Source organism: Bos indicus, chromosome 4 (genome assembly GCF_029378745.1).
Source record: "Bos indicus isolate NIAB-ARS_2022 breed Sahiwal x Tharparkar chromosome 4, NIAB-ARS_B.indTharparkar_mat_pri_1.0, whole genome shotgun sequence".
NCBI lineage: Eukaryota > Metazoa > Chordata > Mammalia > Artiodactyla > Bovidae > Bos > Bos indicus.
The window spans coordinates 51,914,309-51,938,110 of NC_091763.1; the positions used below are offsets into that span (position 1 = coordinate 51,914,309).

A 23,802-nucleotide genomic window follows, 5' to 3' on the forward strand; every position below is an offset into this window, starting at 1 on the left:
ATTCTCTTCAAGTCTTGAACATGTAATATAACAATTCAAAAACAATATTGCTTTCCTCCTGGCTGAGTGGTAAAGAATTCACCTGCCAATGCAGGACACATAGCATCGATCACTGTCAGGGAAGATCCCACCTGCTGCAGGGCAACTAAGCTCATGAGCCACAGCTACTCAGCCTGTGCTCTAGAGCCTGGAAGCTGTGACTACTGAGCCCACGTGCCACAACTACTGAGGCCCACCTGCCCTAGAGCTCATGCTCTGCAGCAAGAGAAGCCAACGCAAAGAGAAGCCCCCGCACTGCACGTAGAGCGCATTCCCTGCTTGCTGCCACTAGCAAAAAGCCTGTGCAGCAATGAAGACCCAGCATAGCCAAAATAGATAAATTTTTTAAAAATTTAAAAAAACCAAAGAAACAAACTCAGATCAGGATCTGTCTTTCCTTTATTTATTTTTTTTTTTAAACTGATAAGAGCACTTTTTATTTGAGGCAAAGAAAAGCCTAGCTGAAAGGATTACAGTTCCAAGCAATCAAAACCCCACTGTTAGAGGCACTATTCTGATTTTGTGAATTCAATTTAGAAAAGAGTATTTGGGTTGCATGTTCCCCAGATCCCCAGACTAGAAGGGCAAAGGAAAACTGAAGAGACTTCTACTAATCTACTGATTAGTAGATTCCAAAGAGCAGAATCAGTAGATTAGTAGATGTCTTTCCTTTAAAAAAAAAAACCATATACTACTGTTATCATGATTAGACACATGGATAGTAGGCCCACTTCTTGCTAGGCATATATATGATAAGTTTGACTTCGTCCTGCCTAAAGTCAAGAGAACAATCATCAAGTCAAGGCCTGGAATGGAGGTAGAATAGCACAATGCTTCATGGCAGGATTGGAGGAATACCAAAAATTGCACTCACTAAAAAGATCTCCTTAATCATCTCAACCACTTAAATATCCTCAACATTTATTCTTCTAGGCTTAGCACTGCATCTACCAGAGTCCACTTAAACAATTCAAATATCTTAATTACATTAACATATATACACAACAAGAGATTTGGTGAGAAATTCATTTAAAAAAAACAGAAAGAGTGAGGTAAAAATGAGAAGAGTGAAAGACCAAAGTGAACTTCTCACTTGTCAAGATTGCATCAAGCCAGCTCTTGGCAGAAAGAGTCTCAGAAGCTCTTCTGTCTTAACATATTTTGAATTCATTGTATAAATAAATTTCTTGTAAAAGAAAGGAATAAAAGAAGAACAGACAAACAGAAAGCAAAACAAAAAATTACACCTGAAATGAAATTTTTAGTAAGGTTTACAGAGTGGTATTTGATTCCATCCCTCTTGACTTTATACAGCAAATGTTAATAGTGTTTTTAACATTATTATATGTAAAGTGATTCTGAAAAGGAAGCCATATATCAGTAAATGGCATATATATATTTTTTGTATTCAAACAGAAAGTAAAAGTAGTCTTACTGACCAGAATGAGGGCAGACTGATATATACTTTAAATGATTTACAAAAATTACCATCAGGATCTGCTGTGTTTTTGATAACAAAAAAACAAACACTAATAAATATTTTTCTCTTCCAAAGAGAATGCAGGGCAGTACATACAATCTATAGCCTTATGCTTGAAACAGAAAACTGTTTGGTTTACATGCTTGGAATTTACATGTCATTGTTTACTTTCTGGAAATCTGACAAACACAGCCAGCAGAATGATGACAGTAAATTTTTACATGGGAGAAACCTTTCTAGGTTCTTTTAATAGGGATTTTATAAAGATTTTCATTTTACCTCATTCCCTCTCCTTTCTGGGCTTCCCTGGTGGCTCATCTGGTAAAGAATCCACCTGCAATGTGGGAGACCTGGGTTTGATCTGTGGGTTGGGAAGATCCCCTGGAGAAGGAACAGCTACCCACTCCAGTATTTTGGCCTGGGGAATTCCATGAACTGTATAGTCCACGGGGTTGCAAAGAGTCAGACACGACTGAGTGAGTTTCACTCCTCCTCTCTCCTTTCCATTTTCTATAGCACTAACATTATTTTAAACTTAGCATTTTTATTTTCATTCTTTCCCCACCTCTCTCCTCATTATTATGTATTGGCTCACTCATGACATTTTTAGGGAAATTAGTTTCTAAATTAATCCTCAGAAATAAAAGTGAACTGCTAATGCAGGAGACAGGGTTTTGATCCCTAGGTTGGGAAGATACCCTGGAGAAGGGAATGGCCACCCACTCCAGTATCCTTGCCTGGGAAATCCCATGGACAGAAGAGCCTGGCAGGCTACAGTCCATGGGGTTGCAAAGAGTCAGATATGACTGAGCAATTAAAGAACAACAACAAAACCAAATAGGAAACAGTTCATCTAATTGGGAAAAGAGCAAATTAGAGTTGTCTGGAAGAGAAGCATGACCTCAGAGGTCCCTCATTTTTCTTCCTCTCTCAACTTAATTTTGCACAAGCACAGCTTTCCTGCTTAACCAGGAGGTTGTCAACTACTCTATAACCTACAGCCAATACAATACTACTTATTTTTTCTTCCTATACATACGACGTTTCTTTATAACACAACATATTATCTGGGTCCTAGCTACCAGCCACTTGTGGGTGAAGTAAGGTAAGAGTCTCCTGGAGTCCTCTGTGTCCTCAAGCAGATGAGCTTCCTTGGATGCCGTGACATCTGGTGTTCCGCCACTTACTGCTGTGTGATTTTGGGTGAGTTACTTAAAATCCTTGAACTTTAGTTTTCCTTGTCTGTAAATTAAATTAGGATGATAAAGTACCTGTCTTACAGGGCTTTTGGTGAGAAAATACTTGTTAAGCACTTTGTAAATGACGACAGGAATGAGTATGATAACGATGACAATGAAGAAAATATTCCTGGACCACTTAAGCAGATTTTCAACTGTATCTCTTAATTTGTCTGGGCCACAGGAGTATCAGTGGAGAGAACTTGGCCATATTTGGTGTTCAGTCATACAGAGAAATGCTTGATGTACTCATGGGAGAACAGGCTTAGGGAAATCAGATTAAAAGGAGGGCAATGGGATTTTTGAAATAAAAATCTTTACAAGGGAGTAGAGGGTTCTTATACTTAGGTCACTTAGGTCAAAGTCTGAGTTAGAAGGTAAAAGAAGATTCCAAATACAGTGTGTGGCTGCACATGAACCTACCTGACGTAGAAACAATCCCACCAGGCTGCTAAGTATGAATTTTATCTTTAGGGGTCTAAAGAACTCTGCTGTAGGACTCCCTCTAAAGAGCTTAACAGGAAAGAGAGAAGAAAGCATTGATTAGTCACTGCCTTCTGGGAGCTAAAAAACAAGAATAGACACATGTAAGGGAACCATAGGCGGAGCAAAAGACACATGAATGTATAAAGTACTAATCTATTTACATGATATGTAAATCAAAGGTAAAGGTATTTTAGATTAGTTTCATAAGATTACCAAAAGAATATTGGTTATGGTGAAAGACAGATATCAGGTCTCATTTGGAATTAGTGAGCTTGGAATATTTATTTTAGAGGTTGGGACAATTTTGTTTTAGGACTTAGCCTACTTTAGATTATCACCGGAAGCTGGATCAAGGGAAAGGATCCTGGGTCTTGTGGGATGAATTGTGTCCCTCAAAAAGATATGTGGAAGTTCTACCCCCAGCATCTGTAACTGTGACTCTGTTTGGAAATAAGGTCTTTGTAGATGTAATCAAGTTAAGATAAAGCAATTAGGGTAGGTACTAATCCAATATGATTGCTGTGTTTGGAAGAGAAGGAAAACATCATGTGAAGAGACACATAGGGTGAATGCCGTGTGATGATAGAGGCAGAGATTATAGTGATGTAGCTGTAAGCCAAGGAACACCAGGGATTTATGGCCACCACTGGAAGACAGAGAGAGGTGAGAAAGGCTTCTACTCAGCCTTAGAGCATAGCCCTGGCTACACATGATTTTGGACTTCTAGCTGCCTGACTGTGAGAGAATAAATTTCTGTTGTTTTAAGCCATCTAGTTTGTGGTATTTTGTTATGGCAGCCTTAGAAAATGAATATCCTCAGGCAATAAGTATTGTCACCATTAATTCACTATTAAAGATTTACTATTACTGTTCTATTTAGGAGGCTAGCTATAGCTTTCGAAAGTCATTTTTAAAACCTTGAATGTGCCCTTATAAATACATTTTCAGTTAACAGCTGATTTTGATAACCAAGTTAATAGTTGCTCTATTCTGTGTCTGTAAAGAGACTTTATTTACTACAGTAATTTTTCACCGGTCCGCCTATAATCTCTCCACTTCCAGCTTCTACACTGCCACTCATTTCTACCTCAGGGATGTCTGATATTCAGTTTTGGTATCCCTTCTAATGTACCTACCATTTTAAATCTGTAATCTGTTACATGTGGGGTTTATTGACCCTGGTATACTAAGTACAGGCAGTTTTGTATATCATATTGTTTCTTAAACTCCCACAAGCAAAACATTTCATTATTGTGGGTTTCCCTTCTGGTTCTGACATTTTAGGCGGAGTTCTTGTTTTTTTAAGGTTTTCTCACACTTTTAATGAAAATGCAAATGTAAAGTGATCTTATTCAGTCAGGTCCCATGTAAGGCATTATAAATGAAGCCCACTCCAAGCTAGGAACTCTATATTTGCTTTTAATCTCTGATGCTTATGCAAGTCATTACAACTTAGGAGTTCTGTCTTTGTCACTGCAAGATTAGCACAACACGAAGAATGATTTTCTTTGGAGACTGAGAATCATCTTGAGCCCCAGAGACTCTTGAGGCTTAATCTGTAAAAAAGAATTAAGAGAAGCCTCAGTTAAATACAGTTGGGCAACCAGAAGGGGGAGTTTCATGCCCTGCAACAACAGCAGGGCCCAGCAAGCCCCAAGAAGAAAGACTTTCTCTTCTGGCAAGGACTCAGTCAATGAAAAACCATGGACTCTTTGTTTACTACACACCTCCCTAATGCCTTTTCCCTCTATAAAAGATTTCTTTTTCCCTTGCCCTGTGGCTCTCCATGGTTGCAGAATTGTAATTCTCTACTGATGCCATTGGAAGGACTGATACTGAAGCTGAAGCTCCAATACTTTGGCCACCTGATGCTAAGAGCCAACTCCCTGGAAAAGACCCTGATGCTGGGAAATATTGAAGGCAGGAGGAGAAGGGGGTGACAGAGGATGAGATGGTTGGATGGCATCACCAATTCAATAGACATGAGTTTGAGCAAACTCTGGGAAATAGTGAAGGACAGGGAAGCCTGGCTTGCTGCAGTCCATGGGGTTGCGAGGAGTCAGAGATGAGCAACTAAACAACTGATGCCAAATAAACTCCTCTTTGCTGAGAAATATCTGGCAGTCTGTTTCAGGTCAATGGATCCTAACTCTTATCACATTGGAAAGCCACTGCTCTGGTTCCTTTATATGCAGGTTTTCATCACCACATCTGTTATGTAAAAGTTGAGGCCTGCTTTAGTCAAAAGTAGATTGAATTTTGCATCCAGTTCTGTTCCTCCCTTTTCACAATTCCTTTTCTGTCAATAGCTTCCTATTTCTTACTCTTTTTACCTCTTGGGAACTGCTTTCTCTTTGAAAATCTGACAGACTAATACAGTCAACAGAGTAATGAGAATTTCTGCACAGAAGAAACCTTAACAGGTGCTTTTAAAACTTTTTTAATTTTTATTTTTTAATTTTTTTTTATTGAAGGATAATTGCTTTACAGAATCTTGTTGTTTTCTGTCAAATCTCAACATGAATCAGACATAGGTATACATATATTCCCTCCCTTTTGAATCTCCCTCCCATCTCCCTCCCAATCCCACCCCTCTAGGTTGATACACAGCCCCTGTTTGAGTTTCCTGAGCCAAACAGCAAATTCCCGTTGGCTATCTATTTTACATATGGTAATATAAGTCTTCATGTTACTCTTTCTGTACAACTCACCCTCTCCTCCCCTCTCCCCAGGTCCATAAGTCTATTCTCTATGTCTGTTTCTCCACTGCTGCTCTGTAAATAAATTCTTCAGAACCATTTTTCTAGATTGCATATATGTGCATTAGAATATGATATTTATAATTCTCTTTCTGACTCACTTCACTCTGTATGATAAGTTCTAGGTTCATCCACCTCATTAGAACTGACTAAAATGTGTTCCTTTTTATGGCTGAGTAATATTCCATTTTGTGTATGTACCACAACTTCTTTATCCTTCATCTTTCGATGGGCATCTAAGTTGCTTCCATGTTCTAGCTGTTGTAAATAGTGCTGCAGTGAACAATGGGATACATGTGTCTTTTTCAATTTTGGTTTCCTAAGGGAATATCCCTAGGAGTGGGATTGCTGGGTCATCTAGTGGTTTTATTCCTAGTTTTTAAAGGAATTGCCATACCATCTTCCATAGTGGCTGTCTCAATTTACATTCCCACCAACAGTGCAAGAGCGTTCCCTTTTCTCCACACCCTCTCTAGCATTTATTGTTTTGTAGACTTTTTGATGATGGCCATTCTGACTGGTGTGAGGTGATATCTCATTGTGGTTTTGATATGCATTTCTCTAATAAGGAGTGATATTGAGCATCTTTCATGTGTTTGTTAGCCACCTGTATGACTTCTTTGGAGAAATGTCTGTTTAGGTTTTTTTCCCCACTTTTTGATTAGCTTGTTTGTTTTTCTGGCATTGAGTTGTATGAGCTGCTTGTATATTTTGGAAATTAATCCTTTGTCAATTGTTTCATTTGCTATTATTTTCTCCCATTTGGAGGGTTGTCTTTTCACCTTGTTTATCATTTCCTTTGTTGTGCAAAAGCTTTTAAGTTTAATCAGGTCCCACTTGTTTACTTTTGTGTTTATTTCCGTTACTCTAGGAGCTGGGTCATAGAGGATCTTTCTTTGATTCATGTCATTGAGTGTTCTGTCTATGTTTTCCTCTAAGAATTTTATAGTTTCTGGTCTTACATTTAGGTCTTTAATGCATTTTGAGTTTATCTTATTAGAACACTTAGGAAGTGTTCTAATTTCATTCTTTTACATGTAGCTGTCCAGTTTTCCCAGCACCATTTATTGAAGAGGCTGTCTTTGCCCCATTGTATATTCTTGCCTCCTTTGTCAAAAATAAGGTACCCATAGGTGCATGGTGTTATTTCATTATACAGTAATGTTTGCTGTAGGCTTATCATATATGGCCTTTACCATGTTGAGGTAGGTTCCTTCTATGCCCATTTTTTGATAATTTCTGGGCTTTTTATCTTGTTCCATTGGTTTTTATTTCTGTTTTTGTGCCAGTACCGTACTGTCTTGATAACTGTAACTTTGTAGTATAATCTGAAATCAGGAAGGTTGATTCCTCCAGCTCCATTCTTCTTTCTCAAGACTGCTTTGGCTATTCGGGGTCTTTTGTGTTTCCATATGAATGGTGAAATTTTTTGTTCTAGTTCTGTGAAAAATGCCATTGGTAATTTGATAGGGATCACAATGAATCTGCAGATTGCATTTGGTAGTATAGCCATTTTCACAATATTGATTCTTCTACCCAGGAACATAGAATATCTATCTGTTTATGTCATCTTTGATTTCTTTCCTCAATGTCTTATAATTTTCTGTGTACAGTTCTTTTGTCTCCTTAGGTATGTTTATTCCTAGATACTTAATTCTTTTTGTTGCAATGGTGAATGTGATTGATTCTTTAATTTTTTCTTTCTGATTTTTCATTGTTAGTATATAGAAATGCAAGTGATTTCTGTGTATTAATTTTATATCCTGCAACTTTGCTAAATTCACTGATGAGCTCTAGTAATTTTCTGACACTGTCCTTAGGGTTTTCCATGTACAGTATCATGTCATCTACAAACAGTGAGAGCTTTACTTCTTCTTTTCCAATCCGGATTCCTTCTATTTCTTTTTCTTCTCTGATTGCTGTAGCTAGGACTTCCAGAACTATGTTGAATAATAGTTGTGAAAGTGGATACCCTTGTCTTGTTCCTGATCTCAGGGGGAATGATTTCAGTGTTTCGCCATTAAGAGTAATGTTTGCTGTAGGTTTATCATATATGGCCTTTGCTGTGTTGAGGTAGGTTCCTTCTATGCCCATTTTTTGAAGAGTTTTAATCATAAATGGCTGCTGAATTTTGTCAAAGGCTTTTTCTGCATGTATTGAGATTATCATATGGTTTTTAGCTTTCAATTTGTTAATATGGTCTATTACATTGATTGATTTGCATATATTGAAGAACCCTTGCATCCCTGGAATAAACAAAACTTAATCATGGTGTATGAGCTTTTTGATGTGTTGCTGAATTCTGTTTGCTAAAATTTTGTTGAGGATTTTTGCATCTATGCTCATCAGTGATATTGGCCTGTAGTTTTCTTCTTTTGTGTTGTCTTTGTCTGTTTTTGGTATCAAGGTGATGGTAGCCTTGTAGAATGAGTTTGGAAGTGTTCCTTCCTCTGCAATTTTTTGGAAAGAGTTTTAGAAGGATAGGCATTACTCTTCTCTAAATGTTTGATAGAATTCTCCTGTGAAGCAATCTGGTCCTGGGCTTTTGTTTTATGGGAAAGTTTTGATTACAGCTTCAATTTCAGTGCTTGTAATTGGGTTGTTCATAATTTCTATTTCTTCCTGGTTCAGTCTTGGAAGATTGAACTTTTCTAAGAGTCTGTCCATTTCTTCCAGTTAACAATTTTATTGCCACATAGTTGTTCATAATAGTCCCCATCCTTTGTATTTCTGCGTTGTCTGTTGTAAACTCTCCTTTTTCATTTCTAATTTTGTTGATTTGATTCTTCTCTTTTTTTCTTGATGAGTCTGGCTAAAGGCTTGTCAATTTTATCTTCTCAAAGAACCAGCTTTTAGTTTAATTAATCTTTACTATTTTTTCATTTCCTTTTCATTTATTTCTGCTCAGATCTTTATGATTTCTTTCCTTCTACTAATTTTGGGGGGATTTTTGTTCTTCTTTTTCCAGTTGTTTTAGGTGCAAAGTTAGGCTGTCTATTTGATGTTTTTCTTGTTTCTCGATGTAGGATTGTATTGCTATAAACTTCCCTCTTAGGACTGCTTTTGCTGCATCCCATAGGTTTTGAGTTGTCATGTTTTCATTGTCATTTGTTTCTAGAATTTTTCTGATTTCCCATTTGATTTCTTCAGTAAACTGTTGGTTATTTAGAAACATGTTGTTTAATCTCCATGTGTTTGTGTTTCTTACAGTTTTTTTCTTGTAATTGATATCTAGTCTCATAGTGTTGTGGTCAGAGAAGATGCTTTCAATTTTCAGAGAAGAAAATTTCAATTTTCTTTTTTTTTTTTCCTTTTTTTAAAAATTTAATTTTATTTTTTAACTTTACAATATTGTATTGGTTTTGCCATATATTGAAATGAATCTGCCACAGGTATACATGGGTTCCCCATCCTGAACCCTCCTCCCTCCTCCCTCCCCATACCATCCCTCTGGGTCGTCCCAGTGCACCAGCCCCAAGCATCCAGTATTGTGCATCAAACCTGGACTGGCGACTCATTTCATATATGATATTATACATATTTCAATGCCATTCTCCCAAATCATCCCACCCTCTCCCTCTCCCACAGAGTCCAAAAGACTGTTCTGTACATTAGTGTCTCTTTTGCTGTCTCATATACAGGGTTATTGTTACCATCTTTCTAAATTCCATATATATGTGTTAGTATACTGTATTGGTGTTTTTCTTTCTGGCTTACTTCACTCTGTATAAAAGGCTCCAGTTTCATCCACCTCATTAGAACTGATTCAAATGTATTCTTTTTAATGGCTGAGTAATACTCCATTGTGTATATGTACCACTGCTTTCTTATCCATTCATCTGCTGATGGACATCTAGGTTGCTTCCATGTCCTGGCTATTATAAACAGTGCTGCGATGAACATTGGGGTACACGTGTCTCTTTCCCTTCTGGTTTCCTCGGTGTGTATGCCCAGCAGTGGGATTGCTGGATCATAAGGCAGTTCTATTTCCAGTTTTTTAAGGAATCTCCACACTGGTCTCCATAGTGGCTGTACTAGTTTGCATTCCCACCAACAGTGTAAGAGGGTTCCCTTTTCTCCACACCCTCTCCAGCATTTATTATTTGTAGACTTTTGGATCGCAGCCATTCTGACTGGCGTGAAATGGTACCTCATAGTGGTTTTGATTTGCATTTCTCTGATAATGAGTGATGTTGAGCATCTTTTCATGTGTTTGTTAGCCATCTGTATGTCTTCTTTGGAGAAATGTCTATTTAGTTCTTTGCCCATTTTTTGATTGGGTCATTTATTTTTCTGGAATTGAGCTGTAGGACTTGCTTGTATATTTTTGGGATTAGTTGTTTGTTAGTTGCTTCATTTGCTATTATTTTCTCCTATTCTGAAGGCTGTCTTTTCACTTTGCTTATAGTTTCCTTTCTTGTGCAGAAGCTTTTAAATTTAATTAGGTCCCATTTGTTTATTTTTGCTTTTATTTCCAATATTCTGGGAGGTGGGTCATAGAGGATCCTGCTGTGATGTATGTTGGAGAGTGTTTTGCCTATGTTCTCCTCTAGGAGTTTTATAGTTTCTGGTCTTACGTTGAGATCTTTAATCCATTTTGAGTTTATTTTTGTGTATGGTGTTAGAAAGTACTCTAGTTTCATTCTTTTACAAGTGGTTGACCAGTTTTCCCAGCACCACTTGTTAAAGAGATTGTCTTTGATCCATTGTATTTTCTTGCCTCCTTTGTCAATTTTCTTAAGTTTAACTGAGGTTTGATTTGTGACCCAAGATGTGGTCTATCCTAAAGAATGTTCCATATGCACTCAAGAAGAAGGTATATTTTTCTGCATTTGGATGGAATGTCCTGAAGATATTGAGATCCAGCTCATCTAATGTATCATTTAAGACTTGCATTTCCTTATTAATTTTCTGTTTTGATGATCTGCGCATTGGTGTGAGTGGGGTGTTAAAGTCTCCTGCTATTTTTGTGTTACTGTCAGTTTCTTCTTTTATGTCTGTTAGTGTTTGTATTATGTATTGAGGTGCTCCTATGTTGGGTGCATAGGTATTTACAACTGTTACGTCTTCCTCTTGGATTGATCCCTTGATCATCATGTAGTGTCCTTCTTTATCTCTTGTAATCTTCTTTATTTTAAGGTCTATTTTGTCTGATATAAGAATTGCTACTCCAGCTTTCTTTTGCTTCCCATTTGCATGGAATATATTTTTCTGTCCTCTCACTTTCAGTCTATATGTGTCTTGAAGTCTGAAGTGGGTTTCTTGTAGACAGTATATATATGGGTCTTGTTTTTGTATCCATTCAGCCAGTCTTTGTCTTTTGGTTGGAGCATTTAATCCATTTACATTTAAAGTAATTATTGATATATATATTCCAGTGCAATTTTCTTAATTGTTTGGGGTTGATTTTGTATACCTTTTTTTCCCTCTTCTCTTTATTTATTGACTATATAAGTCCATTTAACATTTGTTATAAAGCTGATTTGGTGGTACTGATTCTCTTAACTTTGGTAGTCTGTAAAGCTTTTTATTTCTCCATCAATTTTGAATGAGGTCCTTGCCAGGTACAGTAATCTTGGTTGTAGATTTTTCCCTTTCAGTACGTTAAATATATCCTGCCATTCCCTCTGGTCTGCAGAATTTCTGCTGAAAGATCAGCTGTTAAGCATATGCGGTTACCCTTGTTTGTTACTTGTTGCTTGTCCCTTGCTGGTTTTAATATTCTTTGTTAGTTTGATTAGTATGTGTCTTGGCATGTTTCTCCTTCAGTTTATCCTGTATGGGACTCTGTGCCTCTTGTACTTGATTGACTATTTTCTTTTCCATGTTGGGGAAATTTTCAACTATAATCTCTTCAAAAATTTTCTTATGCCCTTTCTTTTTCTCTTCTTCTTCTGGGAACCCTATAATTCGAATGTTGGTTTATAACAACAATAAAAAGTGTGACTGAATATACACATGTATAGATATACTCATAAGCAAAATCAAAACAGTCCAGCGAAAATAAAGTACAATAGATTGACCTGGTGAACAAAGGAAACCCAACATTATATGTACTAGAATGAAACTAACTAAAGCACAAACTTGAAAACAAAACTAAAGCAAAGTGCCAACTGGGGAATAAAGCAATGAAAATAAAACTAACAAATATGTTGAGAGGAAAGGAGAGAAAGAATAGCTATGCAAAGTTAAATAGAGGTAGATGAAGAAGATTTATATACATTAAAGATTAACTGCAAGGGGAAAAGAACAGTAGGAAAGGCAAACAAAGGAATAAATGTAGGAAAAATATAACAGGTTTAAGAAAATTTTAAATTAAACTTATAAAAAAGAGGAAAGACAAAAAAATGGAAGAAGAAAGAGAAAAGGAAAAAAAGGAAAACTCCACAGAACTGCGAAGGCCCAACATAGAGGCAGAGGTTTATAACAACAATAAAAAATGTGACTGAATATACACATATATGTATACGCCCATAAGCAAAATCAAAACAGTCCAACAAAAATAAAATACAATAGATTGACCTGGCAAACAAAGGGAACCAAAAATTATCTCTACCAGAGCAAAATTAACTAAAGCACAAACTGGAAAACAAAACTAAAGCAAGGTGCCAATTGGGGTATAATGTAATGAAAATAAAACTAACAAATATGTTGAGACTAAAGGAAAGAAAGAAAAGAAAGATAGATACGCAAAGTTAAATAGAGGTAGATAAAGAAGATTTTATATATATTAAAGATTAACTACAAAGGGAAAAGAACAGTAGGAAAAGCAAACAAAGGAATAAATATAGAAAAGATAATAATAATGGGTTTAAAAAATTAAAATTAAAAAAAAAGGAAAAAAAAAACACTCTCCAGAACTGCAAAATCTCAACAGAGAGGCAGAGGTTTATAACAACAATAAAAAATGTGACTGAGAAAAAAAAAGAAAGAAAAAAAAAAGCTCAAAAGCTTAGTTAGATTTCATAGTGCCAATAAAATCGACAACTACAATAGAGGGGGAAAATAAGAGAAAAAGAGAAAAAAAATCCAAACGAATCTACAGAACGAGTCAAAACATAAGAATAGTAAATGTTTTTCTTGAGTCACGGCTGTTAGAGTCCTCTCCCTTGCTGGGAGTCACAGTCCACTTTACCTCCCTAGGATGCCCTCTATAACAATGTGCTGATCTCTGGACCTGCTGTGGGGGCAGCTCAGATTCTAATCTGCTCCTACTCCTCTGTGTTCTTGCCTCCAACGTCCACAGTTATCAGAACTAGTGGGTTTTCTTTTGCGGGAGCTCTCAGTGACGTTTTATATATTCCACGGAAACAGAGTCTGCCTAGTTGATCGCGTGGATTTAATCTTCAGCTTGTACACCTGGTGGAGGGTTTTGGGTCTTCTTCCTTAGTCACACTGCCCCTGGGTTTCAATTGCGGGTTTATTTCCACCTCCGGATATGGGTTGTCTACTGGGGTTTGCTCCTGAGGCTGCCCTGGAGGACTTGGGTTTGCCCCTGTGTGGAGGTAGTGCAGCTGTTTGAGTTGCAGGGGTTCTGGCAGCACCAGGTACTCAGGGGAGTTGGTGGCTAAGGCAGCAGGAAATATAGTGCTCTAGAAGAGTATGTCAACCAGTATTGGCCCATATGCTCCAGTACTCTTGCCTGGAGAACCCCCTCCCTGACAGAGAAGCCTGGCAGAACACAGTCCACAGGGCCACAAAGAGTCAGACATTACCCAAGACCCTGCATACAGGTGCAAGACTTTTTTTTGCCTGTGGCAGCTCTGCCCCAGCAAGAGTTGAGCATGAAGGTAGTGCTGCTGCTTCGCTTGTGGGGACCCTGGCAGCACCAAGTATTCAGGGACACGGACTGCCTCTGCTGCAGGAGTTATGACCCTATCAGAGTCTTTTTACGAGGCTCTTGTAGCAGGCAATCAGAAGGCCTCTTTGGCCAGTCTTTCTCCATGGCTCTGCCCATTCAGGCACTTAGAGGGCTTCCTAGCTTGGGATCCTTCTTTGTTGTTCTGTGCATCAGGCACATAGAGGGGCCCCCTGCCTGGGGTCCTACTCTGTAGTTCAGTGCCTCAGGCATTTGATGGGCCAGCCTCTCTATTGTTCAGCAGCCAATGCTGGCTTGTGTGTGGTGCGGGGGAGAGGCTATGGTGATGGCTCCACCTCCTACGCGTGACTCAGCACTATCTCCTTGATTCCATGGCTGCCAGGCTTTCCTCCACAGACTTTTCCCACCATAGTCTCCTCCCTTACATCCCCTCCATCCGTCTTTCTGTAGTCAACAGCAGCCCTTGCCCTGGGATTGCTCCACAATCCCTAAACTCCAGCTCCTAGCCACTGCACTGTGTGGTATGTATGGCTGAGGCAAGGACTGTCTGATTCTCATTCCATTTAGGCTGCCACAGATCAGCTATTTCCCTCTCAGCCTTAAATGTTTTTCCTCTGACTCAGACAACTGCCCAGATGTTGGCGTCAGAACCCTGCTTCAGTTCCCCCACCTGCTGAGGGCAGGTCGAGACCTTCTAACACTCCCCCTTTTCCCCCTAGTTCCTTCGTCCTACTGAGTTTTATGTGGGTCAGTATGTTCTTTTCCACTGGTCAGGTACTCCTGTCCACTCTCAGCTGGTATTCTGCATGCATTTCTGTGTCTGAGGGTGTATTCCTGATGTATTAGTGGAGAGATGTCCACCTACTCCTCCGCCATCTTCAATAGGTGCTTTTTAACAGGGATTTTAAAAAATATAATATCGTAACTTTAGTAGTAAGAAGGACAGACTGTGAGAAGTGGGGAAGATTGTTTTCTGTTTTGTGCAGGAGAGATCTCATGGTATAGTTGAGATGTACATCCTATTGTAGATTTTTCAGATATTTTTAGGGAATAACAGTGGGGAAAAAAAAAGAGCTTTATATTTTTAATGCAGTTCTCCAGTTAACACTGACTCTGCAGTGCAGTGGTTCCAGCATTTTTTAGTGTTCCTAGTATTTTCAGGCTCCACCAAAAGAACATCAAGCATCTCCCTTCCTTTTAGCAGTTGCTAGGTTGCTCTGTATTTCCAAGGACTATTAGAAGAACTGATCAGTGTATTTAATTCAGGAATTCCAAAACAACCTAGACGGTTCATAATAAGCAGACTACTGGCTATTCTTTTTAATCAAAGCAACTATAAGATGCATGCAAAATAAAGATTTTGTTACCTGGTTTTTTGCAAAACGGCAAAGGGAGAGGAGAGGCATTGCAATGACAAACGGTTCTCAAAACTGTGTGATTCCCGTCTTTGAGCTTTGATCATTAAGCAGGTTTTCAGAAAATATAATTTCTATTTTCCCATCATTCCTTACTGGTAAATACTGAAGAGTAATAATATATGACATCTTTCACTGATACTTTCTAAATGGTGATTTAGAAACACAACTTATTTTTCATAATTCATGTTTGTTGGGTTGCTGAATGCATTTGTCTTTAGATTCTTTGTTTTTCTCTATAAGCAAATATTTATCAATGACATTTTATAATATCCCAGGATGAGTGCTAGAGATGCTAAAACATAGTGTCTGTTATCACAGAGCTCACTACATGATACCAAGCTAGTAAATAATTGCCATATAGCTAGAAAAGTAAAACAACAAGAGTATGTTAAAGAGGCCACACAGGCAAAAAAGACTAACATGGATTTGGTAGATTGGAAAGATTCTGCATAAAGGGGAGGTCCTTAAATTGGTTAGTAAAGGCAGATTATGAGTTTAACATACAGATGGGAAGGGTATAGGCTGGTAGAAGGGCATTTCCAGAAGGAGGAATAAAAGGAGGAATAGCAAAAAGGTGAAATTTAGAAGCCATTTGAATGTCATTTTGGAATGGCTGGAGCATAGGGGAATTTGTGAACTGTGATGTTCACTGAAGGCAGGGGCCCAATTACAGAGAACCTACCTAGGAATCTAAGAAAAAGTGGGGATTCTAAAGGCTACTAATTGAAATTAGTATATTAGAAAAATTCAATATTAGATTTAAGAATAATGAAGCTGGAGGGTGATAGAACAATTAAGAGACTGTAATGTTAAGGTAAATGATGACGAGACCCTGAGGTTAACCAGTAGACATGGGTGGGAGAGGACAAGACAGAAACAGATGGTTGACAGAATTTAAAAACTAGTTGGGCCTTGGGGAAGAGAAGAAAAAGCATTTGGGTAAAGCAGAAAAAATGGGTCAAGTGACAAAAATTGGGCTGCGTAGAGGATGACATTCCACAGCATTTGAGTCTCGGGTGTACAAGGGTAGAGCAATAACAACTAATGTTCACTCATTCATTCATTCATTTGATACCCATATTTGGGAGTCTGTTGTGTGTCAGCTTCCATCGAGGTTCTCAAGGGTACAGAGATGAAAAAGAGAGATCTGGCTCTGCTTTCTTGGAGTCTATAATCTAGTGGAGGGGAGACAGATAATACAGAAGTAAACACAGAGATAAACAAGAAAATTTCAAATAGCTATAAAAAAATGAAAATAAGGCAGGGTTATGCAGAGCATGACTGAGGGGAGTGGGTGCTATTTTAGACTGGATAATCAGGAAGGCCTCTTTGAGAATGATGAGAAAGGACCCAACATGACAAGATCTGGAGCAGAGAGTTATAGCCAGAGAAAACAAGTAGGGCAAGACCCTGATGGGAAAATAGGCTTAGAGGAAAGAAAGAAGGCCAGTGAGGTAGGAGGGTAAGGTGAATGAGAGGGATTGGAAAGGAAGCTGAGGCTCAATCATGTAAGCTTTCACAAACCAGGATAAACAACTTGGACTTCATTTTAAGAAATCCAACTAAAGATTTAAGATGTGAAAGTGATATGACCTGATTTATATCTTCAAAAGTTCATTCTAGCTTTTATGGAAGAATGGGTTGTAGTGGAATCTTGGAGACCATTTGAGCAATAATTTAGGTAAGAAACTCTGAGGACAGGGTCTTGGGGGTTGGCAGCATGGATGAAACAGTCTGTGGATATACTCTGGAAGTAGAGTTGAGAATGTGTGCTGACGGGTAGGATTTTGGTAGAGTACCACTAGGTGGATTATGACACCATCTTATTAAGATGGCAGAAGACTTGAGTGGGGTAGGTCAAGAATTCTGGTTTTTCATCTGTTAAACTTGATGGGCTTATTACACGAAGATGCTAAGGAGGTGCTGAATGTATGAATTTGGAGTTCAGGGGAAGAAGGAAATTTGGGAGTGTATAGAAGTATTTAAAAATGACAGGACTGGATAATATTACTTTGGAGAGAGTGAGGCCACAAAAGAAAAGGATCCCTAGCACTGAACCTGAGACACTGAGTCTGAGTTGGGAAATGAACCAGCAAAGGAGACTGAGAAGGAGTTTTCTGTGTTACAGGCAGAAAACGAGAATGGTATAGTGTCATTGAAGCCAAGAGAAGAAAGGTAATCAACAAGGGAGAAGTGATCACCTGGGTCAAAATGCTGTGGAGAAGGGGTGCAAAACTGAGGAAAAATTAAACACCACTGGTGATCTGACCAGAAGAGATCCTATGGAATTGGAGGCATGGGAAACTTGACTGGAGTAAAGGGGAGAATGAGGTATGAAATTAGAGGTGGTGTCTTTCAAGACATCTTATGATGTACGGAAGAAATGGAATTTAATGTTGCTACTATTTGGTGGCTCAGAGGTTAAAGCATCTGCCTGCAATGTTTGAGACCCAGGTTTGATCCCTGGGTCGGGAAGATCCCCTGGAGAAGGAAATGGCAACCCACTCCAGTATTCTTTCCTGGGAAATTCCATGGATGGAGGAGCCTGGTAGGCTACAGTCCATGGGGTCACAAAACGCTGGACACGACTGAGTGACTTTACTTCACTTCACTATTTGCTAAACACCATCCTGAGCTAGGCATTTTTTGCATATATTATTTGTAATTTACAGACTTTATTTTTTGGGCTCCAAAATCACGGCAGATGGTAACTGCAGCCATGAAATTAAAAGACGCTTACTCCTTGGAAGGAAAGTTATGACCAACCTAGAGAGCATATTCAAAAGCAGAGATATTACTTTGCCAACAAAGGTCCATCTAGTCAAGGCTATGGTTTTTCCAGTGGTCATGTATGGATGTGAAAGTTGGACTATAAAGAAAGCTGAGCACCGAAGAATTGATGCTTTTGAACTGTGGTGTTGGAGAAGACTCTTGAGAATCCCTTGGAGTGCAAGGAGATCCAACCAGTCCATTCTAAAGGAGATCAGTCCTGGGTGTTCTTTGGAAGGACTGATACTGAAGCTGAAACTCCAGTACTTTGGCCACCTCATGCGAAGAGTTGACTCATTGGAAAAGACTCTGATGCTGGGAGGGATTGGGGGCAGGAGGAGAAGGGGACAACAGAGGATGAGATGGCTGGATGGCATCACCGACTCAATGGACATGAGTCTGGGTGAACTCTGGGAGTTGGTGATGGACAGGGAGGCCTGGCGTGCTGCAGTTCATGGGGTCGCAAAGAGTCTGACACGACTGAGCGACTGAACTGAAGTGAACTACAATGTAGGCATTTTAATTTTTGTTGTTTAGGTAATTAAACAGAAGATGAAAAGGACAAGAAACTTTCTTAAAGCCACATAACTTCACGATGAGATAACTGGAATTCAAACCCAGGTCCATCTTGGTCCAAGTTCAATCTCATTCCAGTTCGTCACATCCCAACCAGAATGGCAGATCACTCCATAGGCATAACTTTCCAGAGTCTAAGAAATCTGTTTCAATTTCTGGCCAAAATATTTTTCCTGAGGATTATAGTGTTCCTGAAATTTCACTAATAGGGATTTAAAAACTCCATTCTTGATAGTTTCCAGACTTCTGTTATTAATACATCAATAACCAAGGCAAAAGTAATATTCAACAGCTTAATATAGATCCCTATGGTTTTCAGTACTGTCAAGACATCCCTCCCCTGAAAAAAGACATCCAAGATGTTCCCCTTCAGTCTAGAACTTGCCTTTGTGCTCTGGGTTAACACTTTCAACTTGACATTTGATTGGCTTAAAGACTTTTAAAAATCACCATATCCTTCTTTGGAGAAATGTCTATTTAGTTCTTTGGCCCATTTTTTGATTGGATCATTTATTTTTCTGGAGTTGAGCTGTAGGACTTGCTTGTATATTTTTGAGATTAGTTGTTTGTCAGTTGCTTCATTTGCTATTATTTTCTCCCATTCTGAAGGCTGTCTTTTCACCTTGCTAATAGTTTCCTTTGTTGTGCAGAAGCTTTTAAGTTTAATTAGGTCCCATTTGTTTATTTTTGCTTTTATTTCCAATATTCTGGGAGGTGGGTCATAGAGGATCCTGCTGTGATGTATGTCGGAGAGTGTTTTGCCTATGTTCTCCTCTAGGAGTTTTATAGTTTCTGGTCTTATGTTGAGATCTTTAATCCATTTTGAGTTTATTTTTGTGTATGGTGTTAGAAGTGCTCTAGTTTCATTCTTTTACAAGTGGTTGACCAGATTTCCCAGCACCACTTGTTAAAGAGATTGTCTTTAATCCATTGTATATTCTTGCCTCCTTTGTCAAAGATAACGTGTCCATATGTACGTGGATTTATCTCTGGGCTTTCTATTTTGTTCCATTGATCTATATTTCTGTCTTTGTGCCAGTACCATACTGTCTTGATAACTGTGGCTTTGTTATGTGTTCTTCTCCAAAGAAGACATACAGATGGTTAACAAACACTTGAAAAGATGCTCAACATCACTCATTATCAGAGAAATGCAAATCAAAACCACTATGAGGTACCATTTCACGCCAGTCAGAATGGCTGCGATCCAAAAGTCTACAAGCAATAAATGCTGGAGAGGTGTGGAGAAAAGGGAACCCTCTTACACTGTTGGTGGGAATGCAAACTAGTACAGCCACTATGGAGAACAGTGTGGAGATTCCTTAAAAAACTGGAAATAGAACTGCCTTATGATCCAGCAATCCCACTGCTGGGCATACACACTGAGGAAACCAGAAGGGAAAGAGACACGTGTACCCCAATGTTCATCGCAGCACTGTTTATAATAGCCAGGACATGGAAGCAACCTAGATGTCCATCAGCAGATGAATGGATAAGAAAGCAGTGGTACATATACACAATGGAGTATTACTCAGCCATTAAAAAGAATACATTTGAATCAGTTCTAATGAGGTGGATGAAACTGAAGCCTATTATACAGAGTGAAGTAAGCCTGAAGGAAAAACACCAATACAGTATACTAACGCATATATATGGAATTTAGAAAGATGGTAACAATAACCCTGTGTACGAGACAGCAAAAGAGACACTGATGTATAGAACAGTCTTTTGGACTCTGTGGGAGAGGGAGAGGGTGGGAAGATTTGGGAGAATGGCATTGAAACATGTAAAATATCATGTATGAAACGAAACGCCAGTCCAGGTTCAATGCACGATACTGGATGCTTGGGGCTAGAGCACTGGGACGACCCAGAGGGATGGTATGGGGAGGGAGGAGGGAGGAGGGTTCAGGATGGGGAACACATGCATACCTGTGGTGGATTCATTTTGATATTTGACAAAACTAATACAATTATGTAAAGTTTAAAAATAAAAAAAAAATCACCATATCCTAAATGGTACTCCTGATTTCCACAACCACTCTTCCAATATCTTACGTATGAACAAGTAAATAGTGACACAGTTCTTTCAATTGTCTATTGCAGAAGACTCATAGTCATCTTCTAATTCTCTTTCCTTTTACCTGTCAACAGATCCATCAAGTTACACCTGTTCTGCCTTTAAAGTGTTAGTTGTTCAATCATGTCCGAGTCTGCAATCCCATGGACTGTAGCCTGCCAGGCTCCTCTATCCATGGAATTCTCCAGGCAAGAATATTGGAGTGGGTTGACATTCCCTTCTCCAGGGGATCTTCCCAACCCAGGAATCAAACCTGGGTCTCCTGAATTGCAGGTGGTGGCTCAGATGGTAAAGCGTCTGTCTACAATGCAGGAGACCCGGGTTCGACCCCTTGGTCAGGAAGATCTCCTGGAGAAGGAAATGGCAATCCACTCCAGTACTATTGCCTTGAAAATCCCTTAGACAGAGGAGCCTGGTAGGCTACAGTCCATGGGGTTGCAAAGAGTCGGACACGACTGAGCGACTTCACTTTCACTTTCTTTAGAATTTAAATCTGTCTTCCCTTGTCCATCTTCATGATGCCATCCTTATTTCTACTACCCCATCCAAAGTGGGTCTCTCCCAATCCATCTTCTTACCTATGGTGTTAATTTCCTTCTAGCACGTAGGCCATGCTCTTATCACTTGGTTTAATTTTTTGTGTATTTGTTTATCTTTTGTTCATATATCTCCTCTAGAATGTAAGGGCTTCCCAGTGGCTCAGCAGTGAAGACTCCACCTGCAATGCAGGAGACTTGCAGGAGATGCAGATTCGATACCTGGGTTGGGAAGAACCCTGGAGGAGCGAATGGCAACCCACTCCATTCTTCTTGCCTGGGAAATCCCATGGACAGAGGAGCCTGGTGGGCTGCAGTCCATGGCATTGCAAAGAGTTGCATACAACTAAGGGACTAAACAACTGGAATGTAAATTCCATCAGAACAGGGACTTTATTTAGATTATATTGTATTCCCACTGTTTATTATGAATGCCACAATGCTGGGCATATGGCAGATGCTCAACAAATATATTGGTACTTGAATGAAAAAAAGGAATGAAAAAATAATTTCCATGTGATTGGCAGAGAATCAAGGCAATAGCCTCAGCCAACTGTGGCTGGCAAAATAAAATATAACAAAAGCCACAGTCATCAAACTCAGGCTCTCCCTGTGTCACACAACAAATACTCACTGGCTACCTATTTTACATATGGTAATGTACATGTTTCCACGCTATTTTCCCCATTCCCCCCACCCTCTCCTTCCCCTGCTGTGTCTCCAGTGTTTTTGAGCCACTGAGGCAATTGGGGTTGACTCCCCACTAGTGGCACCCTTTCCTTCTTCTTGTTCTGAGTGAGCTACATGTATATTAGTCTTCCTTGACATGGCAGTAATACAAACAACAGCTTATTGTTTGGAAGGCTTCCCTGGTGGCTCAGAGGTTAAAGCGTCTGCCTCCAATGCGGGAGACCCGGATACGATCCCTGGTCGGGAAGATCCCCTGGATAAGGAAATGGCACCCCACTCCAGTACTCTTGCCTGGAGAATCCTATGGAGGGAGGAGCCTGGTAGGCTACAGTCCAAGGGGTCACAAAGAGCTGGACACGACTGAGCGGCTTCACTTTCACTTTCACTTCTACAAAGCACATGCAGGTATGCTACTTTCATTACCTGTGAGATAGGAACTATGTTTTACAGATGGGAAGTTTGAAGAATAAGAGCGTATGTCACAAAGTTGGTAAGAGGTCAAACCAGTGTTGGGTCTGAATCTCTGATTCGAGATTTCCTATGCATTCCACATGCTATACTTATATTCTGTATCTAAAGGTCATCATCCCCACTTTTAAAGTACAGTTGTCTTATAAGGTCAATGCCAGGTGATTTTATCTAACTATAAACACTTCTGTTGAAAAGATACATCTACTTTGGAATTTAACCTAGGATGCATCTTACTCAGGCTTCCCTGGTGGCTCAGTGGTAAAGAACCCACCTGTCAATGCACGAGACATGGGTTTGATGCATGGGTTGGGAAGATCCCCTGGAGAAGGAAATGTTAACCCACTGCAGTATTCTTGCCTGGAGAATTCCATGAATAGAGGAGTCTGGTGAGCTTCGGTCGATGGGGTTACGAAAGAGGTGGACATTGCTAAGCAGCAGCAGCAGCATCTTTCTCATTTCTGAAAACCAGAAAAGAAATTGAAAACTGTAATGATTTATAACTTACTGAGACTTTTGCATATAATGATCTCACTCCTCAAAATGACCTAGGGAAATAGGTAGAATAGGTTTATTATCCTCATGCTTCAGATAAGTTATCTAAATCCTAGGAAGGAAAGGGCTGAAGGTTACCCACTTATAGAACATTGATTAAAAGCATGGATTCTTGGAGTAACACTGCCTGTGTTTGATTCCTAGTTTAACTATTTATTAGCTATGCAATCCTGGGCAAGTTCTTTAACTCTCTGTGCTCCAGTTTCCTCATCTGTAAAGTGAGGATAATGATAGTATGTACCTCATCAAGTTACTGTGAAGAGTGCATCTGCTAATCCATGTAAAGCGTTATGTGTTATGTCTGGCACATAGTAAGTTCTCAATAAACACTGGCTATTAAAAAGTGACCCAGCCAGGCCTTTGACCTAATTCTCTGACTCCAAGTCTAGCGGTCTTCCTATCATTCAAGTTAGTCCTCTTCTCAGAAAAACAAGTTGAAATAACTTTTTTTTGAAATGCTCTTTTCAGGAGTAGCTGAGCCAAGAACATTTTGTTTAGATTTTTACTTAACTCATAACGGGATTACAGAGCAGTGATAAGAACTTAATGTTGTTGTATCTTCTGAAATCACTTCATAGAATGTAATTTTGGGAGAGAGTACATTGAGGATCCTAATATCAACATAAAGATTTGTTCTTTTCCATTTTAAACGTTTTCTCCAGAACTTCAGATCTAGAGCAAATGTGTCATGTCTTTTTGTTATGAAACATGCACAGATTTATTGTGTGTCAAAAGAGAAAACTTCTCTTTCAACTGCAAATATTTTACATGATATTAGAGGCTGCCCAATTAGGGCTGTATCCTAGAAGGATAAAAAGCTGGCATATACGTGTGAGAATTTTTTTGCATTAGTTTGTAATGCTAAATAAAACAAAAAACCTGGAAACCAC

General features: G+C 39.1%; 1 long non-coding RNA gene across 1 annotated transcript; it reads right to left on the bottom strand.

Annotated features, from left to right (window-relative positions):
* Positions 1-463: 463 nt before the first annotated feature.
* On the bottom strand, positions 464-23,042 carry LOC139182708 (uncharacterized). The gene is made up of 2 exons (XR_011566236.1): positions 22,632-23,042; positions 464-4,799 (listed from the first exon to the last, which is right to left on the bottom strand). It is a non-coding gene; the product is annotated as an uncharacterized lncRNA (long non-coding RNA).
* Between the last annotated feature and the right edge of the window lie 760 nt (positions 23,043-23,802).